This window comes from Melospiza georgiana, chromosome 9 (genome assembly GCF_028018845.1).
Source record: "Melospiza georgiana isolate bMelGeo1 chromosome 9, bMelGeo1.pri, whole genome shotgun sequence".
In the NCBI taxonomy this organism is placed as follows: Eukaryota; Metazoa; Chordata; class Aves; order Passeriformes; family Passerellidae; genus Melospiza; species Melospiza georgiana.
In genome coordinates, this window is record NC_080438.1 from 20,447,270 (window position 1) to 20,472,732 (window position 25,463).

A 25,463-nucleotide genomic window follows, 5' to 3' on the forward strand; every position below is an offset into this window, starting at 1 on the left:
CCTGATATATGAGGTAATCCTCACAGTAAATGTTTCACATGCATCGGACAGTTGCTTTGATATCAGTGCTCTAAACAAGCATTTCAACCTTCCTTTGCAGCCTAGTAAGCAGTTAATAATCTCATCTAGTATATTTTTATACACTGTAGAACATTTTATTCTATCTACCCCACCCAGCCTAATCAGAAGTGACACACACAGGCATGCCCCCTCACACTCATACTGAGAACCTGTGTTCTGCTACCAAAACGAATCCCTCTGGGTTACAGGAGTTTAGAGCCTTCAGGACATTCTGCAATACTGCAGGAACCTTGAACTGCAGAGGCACAAATAATCAGCATAGACATTTGTAGGTAGTCCAGTTACTTATTTTAGCTTCTGATGTTTTAACTTTCTTTTTCACTTTTTGCTCCTGGTTTTTGATCCAGTTACATCATTTAAATTACCATGTAACTGTATCAATATGAGATAATCAGTTCCCACAATATTTTTATCACAAATATTTCCCAGAGTTCAGACACAAGTATACTGTAACAGTTACTTTATGTTTACCTTGCAACTTCTTGCCTTACCTACTGTCTTTCATCTGACTTAGCCCCCAAATTCTTTAGGTCTGGCAATTGATCTATTTATTACATGTTTATAGATTTCCCAGCACATTGAGGTTTGGTTCCCCACTTGTGCCTTAAAATAAATACACAGTAACAGAAGAGGTTCTCCACTGCAATTCCCCAGGGACCCTTCCCCACCAACATCCCAGTGCTCATTTCTTTCCAGCTCTCTAGCCAAAGTAACACTAATTTGCTCCACTCACAGCAATCTACAACTACAGAAAGGGCAGTTCAGCCCAGCTTGACCCATGTGACCAATGTAATGAGCAGAATTTAACCATCCTTGGGAAAAAAAAAATCACTCTACAATCTACTTTGAAGAATTCATGGAGTGTATGCTCATTTACATAAAGTATCAATTGATCTCTGTTCCAAAAGACACTGTCCTTTGTACTGATCCTTCTCAAAAACACTTTTCCCATAACTGCACAAAAAACTCATGCAATTTATATCCTAGAGTACAACACGAAACTGAAAATGGGGGTGGGGGTTCAACTTTTGTGTGGGCCATTCACTTAAGAGCTAGACGTGATGATCCTTTTGGGTTCCTTCCAACTCAGAATATCCTGTGATCTGGAAATAAAGATTAAATATTTGACTAAACATTCCCTCCCCCCTGCTTCCCCACCCATCAAAGGGTTTATGAAGCATCAGAAAGTCATAGTCAGTTAGGTATTAAACAGGCATTAAATCAATTCTGAAGTCCCTTTTCCTGAAGTAATCCATACTGAACAAAAAAAATTGAATAAAATCTTCACCCTAGTAAATAATTCATGATAAACACAATCTTTGGAATTTGAACACATAATTAAATGCTGTCATCATTAAACATTTATCAAGTTGAAAATATGGAACACTTGAAAACACCCAATTTGTTAGTACAGAGAAATGTGACTTGCCCTGATTATTCACTGAACCCCTGACATACTGTAACATTGGAACTTGAATTACTGCATCAGATGCTTGCTCATAACAGAACATTACAGACTACAAAATAAGTTTGGGTTTTCAGGAGTTTATTTTCATTTAAGAATCTGAAATTATACAGTGAAGGCATTGGTAGTCAAGGAGAACTGTTTGGAAGGAGCTAGGTGAGTCCTGGCCTTGAAATATTTACAGATGTAGGTAAATATTCAGTTACATATATTTAATGGTCAAACTTAAAACATTGTAACAGGACCATGAAAGGAAATGAATGATTTGCACAATGGATAAAAGTCCTTAATGGCACATCTGTACCTGTCAAACTAATACCCCACCACAGTCATTGCTAAACAATTCTTCTTGAAGAAAAGCAAAATACTGATGATGGTCACAATTTGAACACAGATTCTCTTCACAGAAAATACTTCAAAACACTTCTGCTTTGAAAATTGTTTATTTAAAAAAACAAGCAAAACCTAAGCTTCCTGGAAATTTTTCTCTCAATACCACGGTTACTTGGTTTTCCTAAAATTATTTTTCTAAAGAAAAATTACAAATATAAAAAATATGCCATATGAAATATAAAATCTGGTTTTAAAATATCAACAAATTAAAAAAAAAAAAAAACGCAGAAAAACCCTTGAAATATTTTTAAATGTTTTTGCTTTCTGGTAGGTCACCCCTACAAGAAGTCAGATATACTGATATCAAAGTTTGATCCCTTTATATACAGAACAGTATGGGAGAATTATGAAAGAAACTCATCCTCTCACTATTATTATAACATGGCTCACAGGTAAACACAAAGTGTATAAACCATATGTAACACATTCAGATCAATTCCACTCACTAACAAGCAACTGAAGAAACATTCCTGCCATGCAAGTTATTTGACATTAAATCAATAATTAAAATAAATTTAATTTCACTTGGGATTCCACTTATCTTAGAGCAAAAGAAGTAAACAAATCCTATTTGTTTTCATGTTTTTGCTTTCTTTGATCTTCAAAACACGGGGAAATCTACTGCGTATTAAAGTGATTTTGTACATTCAATATCATTAATTTCTCCACAAACTAGAGTCACCAAACCTCAGCCTCATTTTAGGACAACACACAGCAATGCTCAAAGGGATTACCTCTCTCCCATAGGTTATTTATGAATGTCCATTAAAAAACTGCAGAAGTGCAGGCTACTAATTTATCCATTAAATAGCTAAAATAATTTGTTATAATTTGTTATATTCTGGAATATTCCTATAGTCCAAAATACAACAAATATACTATATTTGTTATATAGTATAACAAATCCTACGTGTTATAGGATTCCTATACCATTCCTATATAATTTGTTATATTCTGGACTATTCCTGACACTTTATTTCTCTAAGCAATCACCTACAAAGGAAAAACAAATGTTTATAATTGTCAAAACATAGCTACAACTCTAGTCAAACAGGCTATCCATAAAAGCTACTGATATATAAGAACCAAGAATATTTACAGCTGACTGTAAATATTAACTGACAATATAGGTTAGCTTTAAATAAGTAACTAATATGAAGATTTAGGCATGTGGCATCAAATTTCGCTTTATTTGTATTACAGTGTAGTTTGTAATTAACAATAGATTTGTTCAATGCTTAAATTTAAACCCCTTCTTTTTTAAGATTAAGACTTTTTATGACAAAATAAATGTGCCTGCAGAAACACAATTTAGAGACAGATCTGTGTAATTAAACAGGATTGAGAGATTGCGCCCAGCTCCAGGCTGGATGCCTGAGTAGATTTACTCCAGGGAGGCCTGGCTTTTTTGAGCTGAGAGTTTCGGGTAATTTGGCTGCGGTCACGGAGGAGCTGCAGTCCTCCAAATCTCCATCTGTGCCTGGACAGGAAAGCTGTCCTCAGGAGCTGCAATACAGATGTGATGTCTGGCATTAGCCAGAGCTATGGGGCTCAAACCTAATTCCTGTTTAAAGACATGGAAGTCTTAGGTGGAATCAAGCTGAGGTATTGATTCTTATTACATTTAATAGGCAAACAAGCATCATAAGCCCCGATTAGTGCCATAAGCCTCCAAGGGTGTACTTAGCACAAAGATACAACTGAAGGCTGGGAAAACTGAAAGGCAGAAGTAAAACAAAACATGAAACAAGATTACCTAAGCAAGCAGGAAGTACAAAGTAGAAAGCAAAAAAAAGACAAAAAAAGACAAGGCTAAAGGCAAGAAAATGTTAAATTTCATGAAGAGTAGTGTTTATGGAGTAGACAAAATCCAGAAGTCTCAAAGAGAGTACTAGAAAATATAATGGATACTGACATGAGATAATTTTTAAAGAGAATTTCTTCAGTAAGTGGGAATACAGTTCATGGTCCTTTAAACATACCTCCTTAGAGAGGATCAGAAAAAAAAGCATTCATCAGCTTTCTTCCTGACATCAAAACCTGGTTAAAAAAGGACAGTGATCAAAAGCTCATTCCACCTACCAGACAACCAACCCAGATAACACAGCACGAGGTGCTTACAGGAGGAAAAGCACCCGAGGGAGGGGGCTGGAGCACCAACTCCACACAGGATGAACTCCACGGAGGACAAACCCCAAACAGGATGAACCCCACACAAGATGACTACAGGGAGAACTGCAGACACAGCTCCTGGCAGGATGAAAAGCACAGAGGGCTGTGGCTGCTGCCACTGCTGCTGCTCTGACTTTCAAACTGCTCCAGGGAGGAAAATTTCAATCATGATCTTCTACAACGTGAAACCAACAGTAAGTAAATGAGCTCTAAGAGGTAATGAAACTACACTTGTTGATGAAAAAGTGCTTGAATTATACTGTTCCCCATATCTGTGCAAAGAACCAGACCTGACTTACAGAGGAAAGCATATGAACTGTGTTAGTTCCAGCCTCAAGCAGACAGTAGGAATCATTTGAGCAATACTGCAGAAGTGTTCAAAAGATTGAATGATACTACATTGTGTTCAGAGTAGTTGAACTTAAACTGGAATCTCAAAAATAATTTTTAAAATGCCCATAGAATTTTACTCCAAAAAGAAGGAAAGCTACAAAACTCAAAACACTTTTTTATGATTTCAAAAAGCTAGAGTTTATGCTAAACCATATACAGGATGGGAGACAGGTGTTTAATCATTTCAGCTCAAAAGGTGCAAGTAGATGGTGTATGAACAAGTCAAGTTTTTAATTCAAGAGTTAAGATTCATGACACAAGTTCCTCTGTATTTCAGTTTTTCTCATATTCCAAGAACCAAAACAGTTTCCAGTGTGGATGTTGCAATAATCTATTATCTCATTACATATATTTAAATGAATGTATGTATGTATATGTATATAAATATATATATACACACACATATATGGACTTAGCAGTGCAGGGGGAACAGTGGCACTTGATGATCTTAGAGGAATTTTCCAACCTAAATTATTCTACAATTCCATCACTCTCCCTATATCTCTCTAGTACAAATGGAGAATATAATGCACAGGTACCAGTCCATTACAGCTCAAGCTAGGGCAAGTCAGTCCTTTAGCACCCTTTGGTTTCAGGACTGCAGATCTTCAGTACAACCTCTCATTTCCATAACACACACTACTACACAAAACACTGATACAATTACAACTACCACACCAGCTCAACAGCCTATATGCTAGCTGGACTATGGCTTTCAATTCTACAGAACTGGAAGTTCTTGGGAAACAAAGCAAAAGGAAATGTATCTCCCAGCTTCCTTGAGACAATAGACGTCCCAAAGTAAAGAACATTTCTCCCCCTCAATAAGAACAGAAAGACAGAATATATTTCAGTGTTTATTACTTAAGATGCCCCACAGAAGTCAGTGATGAATTTAGTACTGACTCCAGGACATCAGAATCTAATGCAAGACATTTTCATTTAATAAATTCTAATCAAGTACAAGATCAAAGTTCTGTCTACATACTTGGAATGCCTAATGTTGTGTTCACCACATCAGGCTACCTGACGTTCAGGATGAAAACCAAGCTAACCCTAAGGAAGTACTAGTCATTAACATTCCAAAAGACACAGCCAAAGATGCACTACTGAAGGATGTGTTTGAGTGGATAGTTTGAAAAAGCACTGAATTTCAGAGAAGCCCCTCCCAGGAGATGGAAGAAAAGGCCAGAACATTGGCAATAAACACTGAGCAGCTCTAAATAACCAAAACATTATAGTAAGTGAGCACAGTGAATAGTCACAAATCTATTTCTCACAGATTTCAATGGGATTCAGTGTACCATATCTGATAAATTATACTGCACAGCTAGTAAAATACATACAAAAATCACATGAATATTAATGGCCATTTCTCTTTAACTCATAATGCTATAAATAGTACTTTGTATTTTATATTGATTTTAGAGCACTTATATTATGTCCCATTAGAATCAATGGGGAGTGAAAATACAATTACTGAAAATAATTTCCATTAAGATATATATGATTGACCTTTTAGCTTTTTTCCATGTTTTCAACAAAACAGCCTGAGAACCAAATTTAAGTTGATAATTATATTTAAGAACAGCACAAAGGACTTGTGACATGCAGAAGCATAGGATGGACCTACAAACAAGGAGAAAATTGCTCAGGTGAATGACAAATACATGGAGAATTCATCTCATGACTATTTTCTTACAATTTTCTTATTTTCTTGTCTGTCCCCTATCAAACTTTTAATCTAAATCAAACACTGAAATCATCAGTAATTTTCTTACCAAAAACTGGAATTTAGATTCTATAGCATATGCTTAATCTTCTAACACAAGCCTCGACAATTATATCAAAATATCAAATTAATTTCAGTCAAATTTAAGGGCATGAATAAAATAATAACACTACTTAATAAACATGTCTATGAAGATTCTGTAATTGCCAAGAAAAACATAACACCCCTGAGAATAATCATAAACAAAACCAAAGTTGCTAGCTTGTCCCATTCAGGGTGATAAGAAAAACAAGAAAAAGAATACTGACAGAAAGGTAAATTACAAATAGTAAAATATATCAACACACCATTTTATAGTTCTGTCACAAACATACTAATGTAAATGCTAAGTTTTTTTTCATGCAGGACATGAGCATATTAACTTCAGAATCAAAGACTCTCCCCCTTGTCTTCCAAAATATTAATACTGAACTAATATAAGTGTATTTTTACTGCAAAGGAAACATTTTCCTTACAATTCTTAAAAACTTAATCATGTCTCTTCTACCTCCTGCTTTTTTAAAACACACAAGTGCTATGGGGTGTTTTTTACAAACTAATGAGATTAGAGACTTACGTTATCACTATCACCAGTAAAAGTGAAAATGTGTCTCACTGGACTTCAGAGCAGAGGGTTTCAAATATTATACATCTTAACAGTTTATTTCATTTGAATGTACAGCAACAAACTGCACTGAGGTGAGAAAACAACACACAGGAAAAAGAACTTTTAAAAAACAATCACACTGAGATGATGTATGAAGTATAATTGGGAATTTTGAAAGTACTGTTCTCCAACACAGGATTTAACCTTTACTGAAAGAAGACCAAGGAGCAAGTTTCTCTGACTTTACAACAAATGTTACACTATGTTCCACTTTAGCACTGGTGTCTCAAAATTAATTTGAGGTAAACACAGCTACAATGTAACTAAAAGCTGATTTATATTGTCATCATTGGGCTTCAAAGCACTAACCATTCCTTTCGTTAAACCAAATCCACCATATATCACAATTTCACTACAGGTGAATTACAAATCCCATCTGTATCCCACTCCATCCACTCACTCACTTTCACTGCAAATAAGAAGATGGACCATTCTCAAAGACAAATCTGGACTGGCACAACTGATGCTTCTTTCCATAAGGCTTACCCATGGGAGAATATTGAATCTGGTGTCCCCTTGCTCCTATCTTCAAAAGTGGTGATTTCACAGATGTCACTGGATTAAATACCAAAGAATGCATGCTACTTTCACAGTTAAATATGCTGCACAAGGTAAAATAAAGATTAACATCACTGAATCATTCCACAAAAAAGTACAAGTCAGCTGCTTGGAAAATACAGGTTGTGATGCCCTGTGTATAGTTTTCCAAGGATAATGATGATTCACCTGGTGCCAGACCTAAACAATTTAGTTATGCAACTTTGTAAAACAATTGTTTAACTCAGAAGTGGAAACATCTGTGGTGGGTTGACCCTGGCTGGACACCAAGTGCACACCAAAGTTGCTCCATCATTCCCCTCCTCAGCAGAACAGGGAAGAGAAAATAGAACAAAAGGCTCCTGGGCTGAGGTAAAGACAGGGAGAGATTGAGCACCAATTACCTTCCTGGGCAAAAAGGACTTGACTTGGGGAAATTAGCCTAATTTGCTGTCAATCAAATCAGAGCAGGATAATGGGAAATAAAGCTAAATCTTAAAACACCCTCACTCATCCCTGCTTCCCAGGTTAACTTTATTCAGGATTTTCTCTACCTCCTCTTCCCCAGTGGCACAGGAACTGTAACACCTCATGATGTGGAGCCTGAATTTTCTTGGCTGGGGGCACCCGCTCTGAAACCCAAGGAACATCCAGACACAGAGAGATTCACTTGAAGGGCTGGGGTTTTAATCTAAAGATTCCAAAATAGGACTAGCTAGCCTGATTCTATTTTACACTAAGAGCATTTCATACTTGTACAATATTATATAGGAGTGTTCAAGTGGGCAGATATTGTGAAGTGTCAAAAAATGGCTTCAAACTAACCTCTTCCTGAGCCATTAGTACAGACAGCAGGAAACAGTAGAGAATTGAACCACTTTGTTCACCATTGCAAATGGTATTACCACAAGGAGAGAATAAATTTAGAGATGGCATGGAGCTGCTCTAACTCTCAATAAGGAACAAAGTAACAGTCCAGTTCCAGAAATACTTTGCTACTTGAATTTCTCTTTCAGTCTCAGCTACAGGACAAAACCCAAAGTCATTTACAATGTAGTAATATTTACAAACAGGATTTATATTAAAATAGTTAATCTCAAAAGAAAAAAAAAAGCATACGAAAATGTACAAAGCACTGTAGTTTTGTACTTATAAACAGTTTCTGTACCCATATCTCCAGTTTCAAGTCATGTGAAAAATCCTTCAGTCTCATCAACTAAATGTTATTTTGTTCGTCTTCCTAGGCTTTTTAATACATACAAGAGCTCTTCTTCATTTCCTCTGATTTAGAACAACATATTTAAAAGGCCTTCAGGACTCACATTAACATCTAACCAGCAGCAAAATATGTCATTTTATTTTATCTCTCTTAGCTCACTGATTACAAAGTTCCATTAACTGAAAGACAGCACCAGTTCACAAAGATAAATCAAGAAAGCTCAGTGGTTTATACAAGAAGTCCTGGCCTTTCAGGGAACTGCTGAGACTTGAGCTCTTAGCTGGTTTTGAGAAGAAAACAAAGATTCAGTGTTGCTCATCCCAGAACCACACCACTGAACCATGTCCCTGAGCACCACATTCAAATGTGTTTTGAACACTTCCAGGGATGATGACTCCATCTCTTCCCCAGGCAGTTTGTTCCAATGCTTGACCATCCTTTCAAAAGAAATTTATCAACTGGAAGAAGAGAGCGACTATCACCTGTCTACAACCTTCTTTCAGAAGCAGTAGTGTCCACCGAGCCTCCTTTTCTCCGGAATTAACAACTCAGCTGCCCTAGACTGCAGCCTCACACTCTTTTTCCTAATCTGTAAGAACCTGACAGAGTTGGCCTGACCCTTGCCCTTCCTGTCTTCAGATTTTATTGATCTATAGACTGCAACAGTTCACAGCAGAATCAGAAAATGCCTTTGTACCAGCACAGGAAAGGTGATCAGCAGCTGATGCTCAACATCCTGCAGGCTGCAGCCAGCAGCCTCTGCTAATAACAACTGATTGGGCGGCAGACCTGGGCACTAATCCTGCTTCCACTGATTTCCAGGGGAGAATTCCACAGAGGTTTAGGAGAAGCAAGGCTGGGTTCTTTGAATGATGATATTCCATTCATAGCATTTCCTGACCTTGTGTGTCTCTCTCACCAGCTCTGCAAAGAGCATGGGGGAATGGCCCCAGTTACCCTGGGTTAGGCTTTTGTTCTCCCAAGAAATACAAAGGGGAAAAAGTTACAAGAACGTCTGTCAAAATAAGAGTGTTAGGAGATACACAACAAGAAGTGATGGATTATAATAAAGAAAAAAAAAAGTTATCTGAGTCTGCTTTGCCTGACAGCCTCAACATCACTTGATGGATGATTTGCCAGGGTTCACCATTTGTGAGTCATGTATCCACCTTAAGCCGTAACACTGTGGAACACTGTGTATCTCAGGGTCTAATCAGAATGGCCTGGTCTGAACAATCTCACTCTGAAAAGGGTGTACAGCAGCTTTTATTGCAGGTTTGTTATCCATGATAACATGATTCACTACTTGCAGTTCTCTTCTCAAACTTTCCTAGTTTAAATGAGAAGAATAGAACTGTGTTACCTTTATTTTCACCCTTTGGAAGGCAAGAGAAAAATATTTATTCCTAATCCATAGAAAGCAAAGAAAACTGAGGTCATTTAATCTTTAGCTGCATAATGTTAAGCCTGAAAGAAGACCTCAATTTTTTTCAAAGGTCATACTTTATAAATCCTGTATTTCTGTACCCAGTTGCTCATATCTCACTACTGCTACACATAAAATAATTGAAACCTTTTGTATCTGCACTCTTGTATTTATAACTTCTGTACCTGCTCTGCAGACTTTGCAAATTTTAGGTAAAGAAAACTGAGGGCTATCTAAAGACCAAGCATACAGTGGATGCCCTTGCTGTCTAAGGAATTTAAAGAGACCCACTGTTTTAATTTACTAGATCAGACACAGTCACAACCCAAGTGATTCTGCCACAACTCAGTGTCCAAGGAAACTCTGGATCAGCATTCCTGGAGAGGTTAGGGAGTCAGCTGGCAGCTTAAATACTACTTCTATCTTTGTGCTGAAAGATGGTCTAACCAGGTAAATTGCAGGATTCTTTCCTCCTTTTCCCAAACTACTCTTGTTTCATAGTGTGACAGACTTCATACTCCAAAACTATCAGTCAATTACTGGCTACATTTATATTCAAATATCTTTTAAATCATCCTATTCATTGGTCATCTTCTGAAGCCAGGAAAGGATTTTATTTTTGCTTTAAACTAAAATGAGATGGAACTATTTGAATATGCAAAAAGAAGTCTGAAACAGGTTATCATGATTCTTCCCCCCATCAATGAAATTCACATATTTTATTTTTAAACGTAATATATTTTTGATAAAATGTCATATAATAAATAACAAAAAATAAATAACCATATAAAATACACACCAAATATTTCAAAGCACAATAAATTAATGTAAAATAAGTAGTTGGTGCCAGTATGATGAATAGACTGTTTCCCTAAGGACCTGAGGGTGCCTATTTTATGCTGCTCAATGCCTGTGTGTGCATGCCCCATTGAAGTTTATTAGAGCCCAAACCACTGCTGTGCACATCAACTCTTATGCCTAAAGAGTTAACAAGCCCTAAGCCACCAGAGCTGCTGCCAAGTGGAACACCAAGTGGATGTGGCTCAATATGCTCTAAAAATCCAGGCATTACTCTAAGTGCCCAAGTACTAATTCAGAATGAGATGTCAGTGTGTCAGACACAGCTGATGACATTTTGATGGAAGCTGAAAGCCAGAACCCTAAGTGTGATCTACAAAAGCCTCCTTCAGCCACCACCCAAATCCGCATTTAAGGAGCTGCTCTTTCAATGTCTGCCAGGTAAATCTGGCAATCTTGCAGGACATCCAACACTGCCACCTATGATGAAGTTGGAGGAGTTACACAGCTCCATAAAACACATCAGAAAGTTCTCCAAAGAGTTATGAGCTCCAACTCAAAAGATGTGCTTTAACAGCTCCTGGAGAAGGAACTCAAATGCTCTGCACACCATTTCCAACATCTGCAACTGAAACCCACAATTTGTGCTCTCTTTTGTTACCTGTTACCTGGACTGAACCATCCCCCACCATGGCTCTGTAAAAGCAGAAGGGCTGGAATGAAAGCACACTTTTGTGTTTTTCTGATGGGTGGCTCTGCACAGCAGAGCAGGTATCTCAAATCCATTTCAGGTGCATCACTCTCCCAATCCATTGCATACAACTTCAGTGCTACATAGAATGAGTCTGAAATTTAACCTGCAAGCCATGCATGACAGTCAGGTATCTCAAAGGGATTGCTTGTGTGCCTGTCCCAGGGCTGAATATCCTGAGATTTCAACACTCCAAATCTTCCCAAACTCATACATTAAATTCCTCAATGGACACTGAAGATCAAAACCATGGTTTGAACTTCTTTGTTCCAATATCCTCCTATGCCATGAGGAGTTAATACTCCAGTACTTGATGGCAGGGGTCTCCATGTAATGCTTCTAATAGCACTTGGAGATCCTCAGAAGCAAGGTGCTATGTAAGCAGAGAAAGCATTATTATTTAATGACTTGAGGAAAAAAATCCCTTGTTTCAGAAAAATGGGAAGGTTATAGGTCCATAAAATGCAAAAACAGCCACTTGAAACTATACCTGAAGGAGTACGTAAAAAAATTGCATTTGCTGGGGGCTTCCTTTCCTATTGCTAAAAAGAAAAAATACAGCTTGATTAGAAAAGTACAATTTAGGCACCTATCAACTCAAAAGCTTCTTTGAAGTATATTTTACGTACTCCTTCAACATACAATCTGTATCACTTTATTGATGAATATTTGCACAAATTGCACTGGTTGGCTATTATCATATAATTATTTAAAAATTCCTCTTCACAAATTTTAGCAAGAACAATATTAATTCAGTGGTATAGACATTCACAGTGAAACACAAAGCTCTGATGCCTATAGCACAATATTATGGTTCCTTACAACCAGTTCTGTACCCTTTTAGGAATAAAATGTTAATGTCAATCTTTCACAATAAATTTAACTTTGCTTCCCAGCTTGACCCTCTTTTCCACACAGTTTTGTTTCAAGTGTTGTCAAGTCTAAAAGCAGCTATTATAGCACATTTCTTCTTTTGTGACTTAATGTTGTAATTTGTAAGGAAAATGTAAGAATAATTATTGATGTAACAATAAAGCATGGGTATACTGTAGATAATTCTGGATTTTTAACTAGGAAATGTAGGTTCACAAAATTATCCTCTGTCCTCCTTTCAGTGAGCTGTCACCCTGTGCATATCTTACTTCCATGAATTTAATATTTTGAACACCGCCAACTTTGTCTTCATATTTCACAACATTTCATAAACATAAAGCAAATATGATGCTGCTAAGTAAGAGCTTGAAATACAATCTTCTTACAGAAATATGTATGTCTAAACCAGCTTCCCATTTTATTGATTGCTCTGTGCAAAAACATGAAAGCATAAATACTAGGAGTTGATTCGTTTTAATTTCTTTGCACTTAGCCATGGCCTCAGTCTAAAGAAGGATCTAACCAGTCTGACAGTTAAAGATTAACAGTCCTGCCAGACCAACAGGCTTGACAAAGGAGCTTAACTTAATCCTTAAGGCAGTATAAGATGTCTTATGTGTATTACTGCATAGGAGCACAACTTTAATAAACACAGTGTAATGTAATTTTCAGTAGTTTTACTGATGTCAAGTATGGGATATGAAGCAAAAAATAATTTGACAGATCTATTTGTTTTCCAAGGGTAACTATTTTTTAGAGATTAATTCTGTTTTGAATTTCAGTCTCAGTGCTTTGCAAGGAATGGTATACAAAAAAGCATTAAAAAAAAAGAGAGAGAAAAAGGGACAAGCAGATGCAACCTCATCATTCACAATCATGAGGGACTCAATTTCAGCTAAACTGGCTTACACACTGGTCTGTTACAGCTCGTTTTACCTCTGATCTCAGTCACAAGGTTTTCATCCACTTGCTGTGAACAATGCATTCATTTTTAAGAAATTCTGAGAACTTAAATAACTATTAGGTCCTTGGACTTAGTATAACATGGATGAGATCACCTCTTGCACCTTCAAAAAGAATTAATCTTCTTTTGTTACTTGCTACAGACTGTGAAAATTAACGAACATACCCAAAAGTTCAAATGTCAGGACATTAATTTTCATGTTAAAATGATTTTTTTCACATTATGCACTACAAATATGGTATGTCATCCTCATAACATGCTGAAAAATATACCTAAAAAGTGGCATAATTTAAAAATAAAGCAATTTTTGAGAAATATTAATAAAGGTGATGCATCATATCATCAACCACTTTATTCTGTATGAGTGTGTCTGAGAGCAGTGATAGAAGCACAGTCTCTGTTAGCACACACTCTAATTCCAGGTGCTCCCAGTGCAGCTGCCTCACTGTGCTCCTTAGCAATACAAAACCTCAAAGACAGGTCTGCAGGTCTGTGAGGTGCCTCAAATCTCAGTTTGATCTAAAGATACATGCTCTCACAGTTTATATGATGTCTGTGTATGGGATATATTGCTCTTCCATCCTGGCAGCACTGACAGACTGACAGCCACCCACACCTTGTACTGCAGCCCAGGATGCTGCACACCCCTCATGAGGGCAGGAGCGTGATCCCTACACTTACAGGTGGGTAACAAGCTGTGCCCGTTTCAGATCAGCACAGCTGGGAGTGAAAGGTGATTCTAAAGCCTCATTTCACTTTCCATCTCAAAATGTCCACAGGCATAATTAAAGATCCCTGAAAGCTGTTTTGTATTACATAAACTGCTACAGATCAAAAGGGTTCACTGTGCTGGAAGAAATCAGACACATTAATAGCAAAGATACCCTCCTGGCCCTGATATCCCTCCTCCACACGTACCAGCTGCACAAAGTGCCTCAATTATGCCCTTAAACCATCAGGGACACATCAACACTACCCCTGAGAAAGAATATTCAGCATATCTGTAACTAGGTTCATTGCTTCTTTGCACTGCTACTGAGACATAAAGCAGATACAGCAAAAGTGGAAAATGCAGCTCTAGTTTTGATTCTACTTGTAAAAACCAGAGCTTTTGGCTATTCATAAAAATTAAATCAAAATTAAACCCATTAATATGATAATTACACATGGAAAGAGCAACATTAAGACTCAAAGGCAAACCAGTCTCTTGTTAGTGAAGATGTTACTAAATATCCTATCGGCAACAATTCTTCACTGACCAAAATTAAGATACAGTTGTCAATATTTTCAAAGCAATATATACATGGTAAGAATATCAGAAAAGACAAATGAAAACACAAACATTACAAATGGAATAACCTGTGCATACAGAAATAGCCATATTACAAGCAAGAAAAACCACATAGTTTCATGCTCAAACATGATTTTGTAAAGCAAAGAAATTAAAATCTTTTCTTCAGTGAGTATCTATCCAGTGAAAACAGCAGATTTTGTTCTAAGTGGTGACTCAGATGCTCTGTGAACCAAATTTAGCATCTCATTTCAAACTTTGAAAACCTGATCCACAACATCATCTATCATATTAGGCTGCAGTACAAGAAAATAATTATGAAAAATAGTCTTTTTTTGTTAAGTGTACTAAACATGTGGCAAACTAATGACCAGAATTTAAGTGACAAGAGTACTCTCAGTTATATTCTCCAGTCATACCAGACAAAAAATTCCTGGCAGTGTGGCAGAGGCTGAAAATGCTCCTCTGGAGCAGAGTTAGGAAGCCATCAGGACATGGACCAGGAGCTTTTTTTCTGTGAGATGCAGGCAAATACTGATCATGCTCCACACAGCCAACCACACTCCAGCAGTGCCCAGGAGTCGAGTGCAGCACTCACAGAAGCTCCAAGTGAATGCCACAAAGCCACACCAGTGTGCTGAGCCCAGGACAATAAACCCTGCCTTTCAGTCAAGCTTATTAGTTCTGGCTTAGCAACAGGCAAACTGCAGTGGCTCTGCTGCCAGAGCAGAGCCTGTGCATCTCCAAGCAGCTCAGAGGGAGGGCAGAGTGTGCTCCTGTCTGCTGGCAAAATCCCATCCTGACATATGCTTAGACATCGTGTCAGCTGGCACCGGGCAAGCCCTCACTGAAGGGCTGGGTATTATGTACAGTCCCATTCATGGCCGAGGGAGTTCTCAGGGATAATGTGAGCAATATTATAACAAAGTGTCTCATTTTTCCTCAGGCTCATGAATCACTATTAAAAAACAGAAAGAAATCTGGAGCGGTGTTACAAAGAGAATACACAAGGAGGTGAAAAAATGGAAATAGCAGTGACTTTGTTACAGGCATTTTGTTTGTAAAATGTATTTAAGATAGTTAGCAATAATATCAACAATGACCAATTTATGGAATACAAACTCTAAGAAAGAAATTACCTAAATATAACATTTAGTGTTTTATCATTTTTTTTTAAACAGGAGTTCACCTGCAATTATCCAGGCACAGGCAGATGAGCTGAGCAAGGACAGGCAGTGCTAACTCTGCAATGCTTCAGCAGCTGCATTCAGAACACTGGCTGTATTTTGAGGTTTTATGTTTCTATTTTAGAGACAACCAATACGCTGAGATGTGTAAAACTAACCCTTTTACAGTAGCATTAGGACTAAAACGGACAGCAATCAAATTTAGGAGCACATGTGACATTATTTTAATCTCCATGGATGAAATGAGGCCAAGTGTCAGAAGGACTGACCCAAAGATGTCACACTGAAAGCTCCAAGAAAGCAGGGAAGGGACAGGACAGGTTGTGCAACAGCACATACTCCCTGTGAGCCTCTGAGCTCTGCACTGACTGAGGATAAAGCTGGGAAAGCACTGCTTCCATGTATTTGGGCAAAAGCTTTCTCATAAGGACCATGGACAAGTCTTGGAAACCATGTTTTCTCAACATGCCTTTGCTGTGGCTAAAGGTTCGGTCTCTTCAAATACAACGCGTACATAATTTGATATTTGTTAGAACACCAAATGCAATTTCAGTCCTTGGCACTGCACTTGAGAACTGCCCAGATGTGTTGTTGGCGTGTCTTTACCACTATTCCCCAGGCACTCCATGTAGCTTCCACCTATCTTGACCTCCAAATGCTACAGAAAGCACAGAGCAGAGCCAGCCCAGCTCCAGAGGAAATGTGGCTGCCAAAGACCAGGATTTACTCACTCAGATACAGCCTGACTATTCTGGTTTCAAGCTAACAAGGCTGTCTCAAACTACACCAGGCAGACTCACTGACCCAGCCTCTGCCAGCCTTGGAATCTCTGCATCATTTCATCAGCCCACAGCCACATGCTACCTTCCGCCTGCTGTGTCAACTGTGGTTGTTTAAAATATACTCTTAGATTATTACATCCCTCATTTTATTACATTTGGTGTGTACTGTGCATGAAATATAATAGAGCTGAAGCAGAAAACATTGTATGCTATGACAAGAGGGATTGAACTGAAAGAGAATAGGCGTTGTCTGGATATTAGAAACTTCTTCACTGTAAGTGTAGTGAGGCCCTGGCACAGGCTGCCCAGAGAAGCTGTGGTTGCCCCATCCCTGGAAGTGTTCAAGGCCAGGTGCTACAAGGCTTGGAACAACCGGGTCTAGTGGGAAGTGTCCCTGCCCATTGTGGGGTGAGGAGTGAAACAAAATAATCTCTCAGGTCCCTTCCAAGCCAAACCATGGTAGGGTTCTAGGATTCTGTAGCTATGTGCTTCCTCAGATGCTGTTTTGTACAAGCCACAAGCATGAAGCTCACTGGATTGGAACAAAAGTGTCTGTCCACAGAGAACAGTAATGCAGGCAAGAAAGTTTAGAAGAGAATGAGCCTGGCTGTAACTCATGTCACTGCCTGCAAAACAGCCTGGTATCTCGAGCTGGGAGAAAAGGTTCTAACTTCATGCAAGCAAACTGGTAAGCAGCCCATACACGGTGATGAATGCAGTCTCTAGAACCGTGTTTCTCAGCCAGCCATTTCTTAAACATAACAAAAGTTCCTTTAACTTTCCTGTGCACAAGGCTTGGTACATTTTCACAAATTTGCACTGTGGAATTTTTCTTTTCTTTAGAGCTAGCTCTTAGGCTGATGCTCTGCTGTTATTACATCTACTTTTATGACTTGCTATAGCTGTGGGCAACATATATTATAACAGTACAAAATTTACAGAGTACTTTGTTTCTGCAATATTAACATCATGCCAATACCTGAGGATGCTAATAACACACTAGATGCAAAATATATTATTTGCTAAACAAAAATGCATATTCCAAATATACTGAATGTTTATTGGGAAACATTTTCCTCTTCCAGGTTATTTCTAACTAAGCCATCCATTCTGTAATGGAAATTTTTTTGCAGCTGCAATGAATTCCTAACATGTTGTATTCAACAAGACACATATTTATATATTCTTCTTCTGTGTTACTTACAATAGTCCATATTATTAAATATAAATTAAGAAAACCTGATCTATGCTGCCTGTTTACCATATAAACCCATTACTATTCCCTTATCTTGGACAATGAACACTTTATACCACACTGCCATTGTGAAAAAACATTCTACTAATCTATTAAATGTATCAGTTTTCCCTCTCTGTGTTTTAAAATAATCCAATCTTTTTCTGAAGTTGTCTCACAAGGTTTCAGTAAGGATTCAGTATTCACTACTGCATGTAATAAACACAGCATGTTTCCCTTCCTTCCCAGACACAGTGTTACCAGATTTGCCTAACCCAGTTCAAATTTGCTGGATTCTCTACAGCAATGTGTACGTGTTCCTCAGTGCCCAGCTCTGTCTTTCACATGGACTACCAAGGGACACCTCAGAGCTCCACTTCCCCAGCTGCATTTTGCACTTCTGTTGCTAACAAACGCTCTGAAGGCAGAAAGCTTCAGCCTTGACTAGTTCCCTCTCCTCTTGACTCCTATTTTTTACTGCAATTGGTTATTTTTGGATTGACAATAGAGAACAATTAACAGCAGTTTTTGAACTGAAAGTACTTGCTTTTCCAGCTGATAGCAAACCTTAGTAGTTAATCCGGTCTTAGCACTTCAGATTTTAACTCTTGGAGAAAGAGTGATGACTAATGGAGATTGTGTGGGGATGAGGTGGAACAGAGTGAGGTTAAATACCATGATGCTTCACCTCACCTTCAAAGTAGCTTTTGTGCTGTCACATCTGCTTATATCAGCACCAAACGACTGCTGATTTGATCATAATTGCCCTAATTAGAAGTTCAATTAATGCACTGAGTTCTTCCTATCAGTGCCACCTCAGCACCAAGGACGAGCACACAGCGTTACTGAGCAATACAGGTTACAGTCCTGAGGAAGGTCACTGGGAAAAGGAAACTACCTGCAATCCACTGCTTTGAGGATATCACATAGTTAGGATGCCACTCAATATCCACTTATGCCCCAGGACAAGCAGAAAGGGAGAATTTAAGGAACTCTATTGAGAGATATCCATCAGCTGTGAGCAAAAATTACATTTCCTGTCATTGAAAATCTCATTTAGTTCAGACTTGCTTCCACCAAGGATTAAGAACCTTCAAAAGAACACTTTGTCTTCACAGGAAGATGAAAATAGCCTAGAAAGCTCACAGTGAAAGATCATGTGAAAAAGAAGTTCACAATATAGCAACTTTAAATGGTTATCAAATATAATATACTTCAACACATACTAAAAATACAAATGTGGTCATTGAAATTAATGCTGAAAGTGAAGAGAAAAAAAATTACGGAGTTTTGCATAAGAGCTGAACAAATTTCACCAGTAGACAAAATATCACCAATTCCCTGCCTGAAAGTACTTTGCAAATCCACTGAATTAAGAATTTTGTATGTTCACAAAAGAAGACAGGTAAGCAGACAGGGAAACAGACAGCATCCACATATTAAAATATTATGTGTATGATATTCATAAAACCAAAAGGAGCATATTTACTCATTCTTCATAAGCTTCATTTACTCTTCTTTCATAAATCGGGATAATTTGTGAAAAATTCATATAATCCAGAATCAGTCAAAAAAAAGAAGCGCAATAATGAACATCTTCATGCTTCTGCAGTTTTTCTTCTACAAACCAAAAAAGAGAAAAAAAGCAAAAAAAACTGCAAAAAATCCACCAAACAAACACTCTGTTTTGGTCAGCTGCAAAAAGAAGATAACACATCATGACCAATATATGGTATCAGATATTGTGGTGAGATGTGACTTTTTTTAAATGTGAGAAAATTAAAACACAATTCTGCATCAACTGTCAACCTGAATACCTACTATTTATGTTTTTACTGAAATAAATTATCAATATCTTGTTAAACAGTCTCTGAAATAAACTTTTTGCTTCAGTTCCTATGAAAGAATAAGGCTATATCACATAATGTCACAAATTACATAGGGCAAGATCTTCACTCAGTATAAACTCCAAAACATTCTCTTGTTTTCAGTATTACAGCAATGATTGTCACTCCTTTATCTTCCCAATCCCCAGGAAATCATGAGAACATGGCTAGTTTGTGGTTGGGTAGGTTTTTATCCATCCTGCTACATTAATGAACATTTACAACATCATGCACTAGATGCATACCAAGCAACTTCCAGTTTTCAGGGACATTGCAATATTTAATAGTACCTGTGCTCTTTTGAGATGACTTTTTTAAAGCAACAGATGCTGACTTCTGCCTGGACCACTACCCCTGCTATTTAGATTTTCTCTTTAACAGCACTTGTTTTAGAAAGAATTAGGCAATAGTGTTAACTGTAAAATATGAGTTGCTTATTATCCTAGTTAACATCTCTCTCGAGCACACACTGGAGTCAGAATTCTACAAAAGATGGGTCCAACAGAACACAGCCTTTTTCATAAAATAAATATATAAACTGCACAGCACCTGATACATGTAAACATTTAAAAATATTTCAAGATATTCTAAGTAGAAGCAGTGCTATGCTAGAACGACTGGTTCCTTTCAGACGTGCCAAGCAACCTGGAAAACAGGAAAATGTACTATATATGTACTATAATTTGCTGTCATTGCTGTGAGCTCTGTATTGCCCTGTGTGGGCAGCTAGTGCACACAGAAACTACTAAAAATTTTAGACAAGGATCACCAAAATGAAGGTAAGCCTGAAAAAGCACACTACTGCAGTAGCTCAAAAGTAAGAAATTGTAAAGTACAGGACAGTCATTATTTAAAAGCTGTGTAAATCTGGAAAAACAATTGTCTGTGCTCCCTGTGTGTGGATATTCAATTATGTTTCCTGACAGTCATGGTATTTTTTTTTAAGATGACAATTTATAAGGATTTAAATAAACCTACAGCTTATCAGTGGTAGGTAACTGTGGTACCTAAAAATACAAAAAGCCAGGAAGCCAAGAGAGCACTGAGCAAAGGGCATTTTGGACTCCCACCTTGCCCAGGTCTCAGACAGATGGAAGAGTCCCCAACAAGGTTATTCTAGAATAAAGTCTCCCCCTTGTGGATCTCTCACATAATAAAAACTCCATCAAATCCTTAATTGTGTAATAAAGTTTGTGTTCCTTCCTTTGCAGGTAAGAATTTCAGTGGCAAATAGGAACAATGTAATGAAATCATAGTACATGGTTTGCATAACTCTGTGGGCTTGATCCCACCTCAGGCAAGACAAGCTGTTTTGCTGTAAGATACATTATGGTTCTGTGATAAATTCATTAAAAACCAATAAAACCTTCAAAATAATTTGATTCCTTCTCAACTCTATGTTTAGTTATGAAGGCTGGTTTAGTGAAGCCCCTCAAAACTATCCAGCCCCAAACTGTCAATGGTTTAGTGAGGTAAAAATTAAAATTCCAAACTCATTTGACTTCATTACTAAAAATAATATAAAGCATGGTAAGATTCCCATTTGATTTTAAGTGCACAAAGTTTACTATCCCAAAAAAAGTAGTTTCACCCAAGAGCAACTTCTTGCAACTCAGAGATTAAGGAGCTATAGCAGCACTATTTGCAGAATGACTCTTCCTCAAACACTTCATTAACTACACTATTCTCTGATCTGCATTAATTTAGAGGGATCATCAAGATTTCTTTGCATATGATAATTCACATTATCATAAATTAAGAAATCATTGTGATCACTTAAATTATCATGCTGATCTCAATTTGCTCTTAAGGTATTTAAAAGTATTTCTAATAAATCATACATTTTGACTGCAGGATTGATTTTAATTTTTTTTTTATTTTCTAAGGAACAAAATCCTTGATGGCGTGAAATATTATTCAATTACATACGTGACAAACTCATATTTTATTTGCAGCACCAACTGTTGAGTCAATACTGCGCAAAAAGCCTTTTAACTATCCAGAGACATGTTCTCACATTCATTTCAGAATCGTAATATAATGGTTAAATATTTATTTCTTGCAAGTTGTGGAATAGTGCTAGGTTTCCTACTTTCATTAACATTCTCTTATTTGTATGCAGTAATCGCTTTAAAAATATTAGCATTGTAATTTCTTGCTAGCACTATGATAAATCAACAGAAAGGCTTATCCCCATGCCTCCCCAAAGAAGAGCATAATTCTGCTTCCCTCAATGCCAGTGACAAAACCTCTTTAATTTCAGGATAACACCCACAGAATTCATGAAAGATGTCACTTTGACAGTGTGGGACTCCTGTCCTAACTGCAGAGCAGATGCAGCAGCTAAGCAGTGCTACACTCAAAGCGCCTCTGTAGGAGCCAACAGCTCCTTGAACTAGAAGCCACCACTTCTTCCCTTTGTTTCAGTCCTTGACCTCTCAATAACAACTATCAGCAAACCATATTTTCTCTTCAAAATCTGACATTTTCTTAGGATAGAACATCTAGCTATTGGGAACAAAAAGTGATACTATTTATTCATTTCAAACATCCATCAACAATGTCTGTCAACTGCTGTTACTGTATGACATGCAGAGGTGAAATGACAAGGATCCACTTGTATCTCTGAATCCAGAGCATTTCTGATATTTTTTTGTTCCAAGAATTCAGCTCAACAAAAATTAGGTATGCACTGCTAAACTGTGAAAGGCTACTAAAGCTAAGTACAGGGGTTCTGATCTCTGATGCTTGACTCATGGAAAAATGGGCTTGCAGGAACTATGAAAGCAAAGACTAGAAACTCATGCAAAAAACATCTTCAACCTAGAAAAAAAAATGACATTTTACTGTATTCTCAGAGACTGCCTGCTTATCTTGACAGTATGGATGAGGAACTACAATTCTTACTGAATATAAAATAAAAGGAGAAAAATAATTGGTAATTATAATATTGCAGGCTATATTTCAAAATCATTGTTACTGAGTACTAAGTGCCCAGATTTTCTGGCAAATAGTCTCCATACATGATCATCCAGCACTACTAAATGAGCTGTATTGCTAGTAGTGACAGACATTTGTAATACATGAAATTTCACAATGAGGACAATTGTTAAATTTTATCCCTGAAGAGAAACATCTTTACTGTCACATACTTACACAGCTCATGTGTCAATACTCACATAGTGATTATGGATCACTAACTTCAGTAGCTGGCAGACAGCTCCTACATATATGTGCATACTAACTCTCATTAAATGCACCAGAATGGGTACAACACCACAAACATGAAAGGAGATTTTCCTGTTAAAGCAAATTATGGGATCCAGAAACAAGCACAAGAATGATCCAGACATTCAGTCTACTGCCACCTGTCACTCATGCATGAACACATACCAAGGATGATTTCTGTACAACGGTCATTCAGTTTCAGGTCATTCAACCTGACAGATAATTCCAAGATTCTATATGGGAAATTAAGGAAGCCATACTGTGAAAAATCTACCATTCATTGTCATTTCACACCATCACCTCTGTGCTATCACAGTAACATGTACCATTGCTGAATTCATTGCTGCCTTACCTTTGCAAGCCTGTTGTCCTCAAACAACAGATACTTCTCATCTCCTTCCAGACCGCCCCATCTCTTCAAATACCATGTCCTTTTCACAGCTACAGAATTTTACCTTGCTTTCTTCCTGCAGCTCTCTTCACATTCCTTAAAACTTCCCCAATTCCCTCATTTCACTTGCTATTCAAGCTGTCTTCTCTGCAGTTTCCAATGTCCCACCCAAACCACAGGTTCCCTGAATATGTCTCACCATTCCTCAGTTCTTGCTCTCTCACTGTTCTCTCACCATCCCCAATCCTGCATCCTTCTTTTTTCAAACCATGAATTTCTGTGATTTTTTGCATTCTCCATTTTTTATTATGGATGAAACCTATCTATTCTGGGATTATAAATCCGTGACGAGTACATGGACTACCAAATGAAATTACAAAAATAAATACATTATTAAGAGACAAAGCCCCTTTCTCCCCCGTCTCCTTATGGCAATGCAGTGTCCTCACTGCTCTGTATACCACAGTGGCACAGCTCTCTGCATGATCTCGTGTGCATTAAATTCAGACAAAGCAAGCAGGGAACACAGCAGGGATAGCACAATATTCTTTCTGACCCACAGAAGTTAGGTGGAAAAGTTATTAAACCTTCAGGAGATTATTACTGTGAGGCATGAGCTGTGTGAAATGAAATTCAGAAATAGAGTATCTGTGGGGTTTGAGCCATATTACAATATATTAAAAAACCAAAGGATCATCTTTCTCCAAAACACAAGGAAACATGAAAATTACCCTGGAAAATAACAGAACAGTGATTTTAAGTATGGCCTGTTAATGAGGGGTGTTTGTGAGTCTGGAGAAACCAGTGTGAGGTATTATCAGAATCAGAAGACTACTCACACATGCATCCCAAAAAGCCCACAGATGTCTTTTCAATTACTGCTGGATATAACAACCATGTGCACATCTATCTACACCTATCATACAGTCATGTTCAAGAAGAACAAATGAATTACAACAGTACACGTCAGACAGTAGGAAGCCCTGGCCAAACTTGCTTTTTCTATAGGCATTACATCTGAGAATTTCCAGGAGAACCATGTAAGAAAGCAAATAAAGCCTACAAGGCACCATCATGTGTTATTTTTCTGTGCTAAGAGCCCTACAGATAACTCTTGCATAGAAAGTCAAGCCAGAAGGAACAATAAAAACCTCTGTATATCAAAGTCACTAGGACCTCCACACAGTACCTCCAAACGGAGCCCAGTAAGTTGTCTGACAACATATCTTTCAGGAGGTTGTCAGTCTGGATGTGAAAACATAAGAAAGTTGCGAATCCTCACTCCTCTTGTTTATTTTTAAAGTGAATTTTTACTGCAAGATGTGTGTGCACTAAACAATATCTGGGGTTTTGGAAGAGGAAGACCTTGAAATTTCCAGCTGAAAGCAACAACACGAACACCAAACAAAAAGCAGAGGAATCTGCCTCCTAAGAAAACTACTGAAGCTTGAGTATCTCTTTGGCATAGATGTGCCACCTTGCTCACTTTATGTCACTACATCTGTCCTGTGAGCCATCAAAGCTTAGCCTGCCTATCTCTGGTAAACAAGTATTATAGTCTGACAATACAGCCTGGTAATTCCTCTGTCAAGGGGAGGGACAACATTTTGCTCACCATTAAAGAAGTGCCCCAAATTTCTAGAATGGAAACTGCGGGTGACAACTTCTGCTTCCCAGAAGGGGGGATGAAAAGGTCATTTGTGCAGGAGACTTTTTTCATTTTTCCTATGACAAAATGAGCTAAGAATAAACACCTACCTATTGACTTTGCCCTCCAGTAAATAAACCTCATTCTCTAACTCTTCCTAATATCACCTTAAACATACATTTGTACTGTACCTAGAGCATACAACATTAGAAACACTTCATCTTTCCCTCCCCCTTTCTACCGTGCAAGGGAGAAAAGAAGCAGCACTGCATAAATACCCAACCGCGGGCTGGAGCCCGGCTCCTG

The 25,463-nt window shown here is 37.7% G+C and overlaps 1 protein-coding gene across 1 annotated transcript in view; it reads right to left on the reverse strand.

Moving 5' to 3' along the window:
• Positions 1-25,463, reverse strand: part of ST6GALNAC5 (ST6 N-acetylgalactosaminide alpha-2,6-sialyltransferase 5) — a 66,618-nt gene that overhangs the window by 39,855 nt on the left and 1,300 nt on the right. The gene's annotated exons all lie outside the window — the stretch shown is intronic.